Below are 2,500 nucleotides of genomic sequence, written 5' to 3'. Positions count from 1 at the left end.
GGAACAGCTGGTTAGCTGGGTGGAAGGAGTCCTTGATGATATTTCCAGCTCTGCTTCGGTAGCGAGAGCTGGCAATAGTCTCCAGGTTAGGCAGAGAGCACCCCGTGATCCTCTGGGCTGTGTTTATGATCCTCTGTAGCGCTCTCCTGTCTGCTGCAGAGCACCCTGCGAACCACGTTGTAATGCAGTACGTCAGGATGCTCTCAATGGTGGCGTTGTAGAAGGTTACAAGCAGCCTCTCCTCCAGGTTGTTTCTCCTGAGCACTCTCAGGAAGTGGAGACGCTGCTGGGCCTTCTTTACCACCGCCGTGGTGTTGACAGTCCAGGAGAGGTCGTCAGATATCTGCACACCCAGAAACCTGATGGAGTGGACTCTTTCCACTAAGTCCCCATTTATGTGCAGTGGGGTCGGGGCCGCTCTGCCCTTTCTGAAGTCCAGTATTATTTCTTTTGTTTTAGTGGTGTTCAGTTTGAGGTTATTAACTGAACACCACGCTGTTAGTCTGTTGACCTCATCTCTGTAGTCAGACTCGTCTCCATCTGAGCCGGTGCTGAGTGTGATGGTGCTGGAGAGGTGTGGACCAAGTCTGACTGACTGAGGACGATCTGACAGGAAGTCCTTAATCCAAAGGCAGGTTTGGTTGGAGAGACCCAGGTGTGAGAGCTTCTGCACCAGGATCTCCGGTAGGATGTGGTTGAAGGCTGAGCTGAAGTCCAGGAAGAGCATTCTGACATAGCTCCCCCGGTGCTCCAGGTGACTCAGCGAGGCGTGGAGCGCTATAGTGATAGCGTCCTCCATGGATCGGTTTGCCCTGTAGGCAAACTGGTGTGGGTCTAATGTGGGAGACAGACAGGCCCTGATGTGCTGGGAGACCAGCCTCTCAAAGCACTTCATGACTACAGGCGTAAGTGCAACAGGTCTGTAGTCGTTGAGGCTGTGCACTGCTGTCTTCTTGGGAACGGGAATTAATGTGGAGGTTTTGAGGCAGGGTGGGATGATGGCCTGCGCCAGGGACAGGTTGAATATGTTTGTGAAGACTCCAGTCAGTTGGTCGGCACAAGCTTTGAGTACCTTGCCGGGTATTCCATCGGGGCCAGCCGCCTTCCTGGGGTTCACAGTCCTCAGCACATGTCTCACTTCATGCTCCTGAAGTGTCATCATGCCAGTGCTGGGGAGGGGTGGGAGTGCTGTGGCTGCTGAGGGCCTGTCTGTCTCAAAGCGGGCAAAGAAGCTGTTTAGTTCCTCTGCCAGTGAGGCATCAGTCCTAGCAGTCGCCTGGTTACTGCTTCTATAGTTTGTTATGTGATTTATTCCCTGCCACATTCTTCTGGGATCATTCACAGCGAAATGGTCCTCAATTTTCCTCTTATATGCCGCCTTGGCCTCCCTGATTCCTCTCTTCAGGTCTGACCTGGCAACGCTGTACAGGGCCCTGTCCCCTGACTTGAAGGCGGCGTTTCGGCTTTTTAAGAGGGACTGCACTTTGCTGTTCATCCAGGGTTTTTGATTTGGAAAAACCCTGACCCTTTTGTTGACAGTGACAGTGTCAATACAGTTTTTTATGTAGCAGAGTACAGTGTCTGTGTACTCCTGGAGGTTGTGGCTTGAGAATAAATCCCATAGAGTGGTGGAGAAGCAGTCCTGTAGTTGAGAGAGGGCTCCCTCTGGCCAAGTTTTTATTGTCTTTGTTTGAGGCTTTGTCTTCCTCAGCAGGGGGGTGTAAGTGGGGGTGAGGGACATGCCGAGGTGGTCAGATCCAGCCAGGTGGGGGAGGGGAGTAGCTTTGTATGCATGTTTTATGTTGGAGTAAACATGGTCCAACGTACTATCCCCTCTGGTGGCAAACTTCACAAACTGAACGAATTTGGGTAACACAGTCTTTAAAGATGCTTTGTTGAAATCACCAGCAACAACAAGGACTCCATCAGGGTGTGCAAGCTGCTGTTTGTTGATGATGGCAAGCAGAAGGCTGAGGGCTGTGCTAACGTTAGCATCTGGTGGGATGTAAACAGCTACCACAATGACCACAGTGAACTCCCTCGGGAGATAAAAAGGACTGCACGAGACTGCCAGAACCTCTATATCAGGAGAACAGTGTGTGTCAATGATCCTGCTGCTGCCACACCACTCGTTATGCACATAAACACACAGCCCCCCTCCTCTGCTCTTACCCGAGTCTTTGTTCCTGTCCTGCCGATGTAGCGTGCGGTCCGCTAGCTGGACTGCAGCGTCGGGGATCAGCGGGTGAAGCCACGTCTCCGTGATGAAAATAACACTGCAGTTCCGTACAAAGCTTGTCGTGGCTGTCTGTAGTTCCAACTCGTCCATTTTGTGGGTTATGGATCTGGCGTTTGAGAGGAAAAGGCTCGGTAATGCTGGCCTGTATGGTTGTTCACGTAGCTTAGCATCCGAGCCCGACCGGCATCCCCGCTTCTGTTTCCTCTCTCTTCGCCGCCTCCTCCGCTTGCTAGGCGGGCTGACCATCCACGGGGATCCCGG

This window comes from Solea solea, chromosome 16 (genome assembly GCF_958295425.1).
Source record: "Solea solea chromosome 16, fSolSol10.1, whole genome shotgun sequence".
Classification (NCBI taxonomy): Eukaryota; Metazoa; Chordata; class Actinopteri; order Pleuronectiformes; family Soleidae; genus Solea; species Solea solea.
This window is presented reverse-complemented; position numbering follows the sequence as displayed.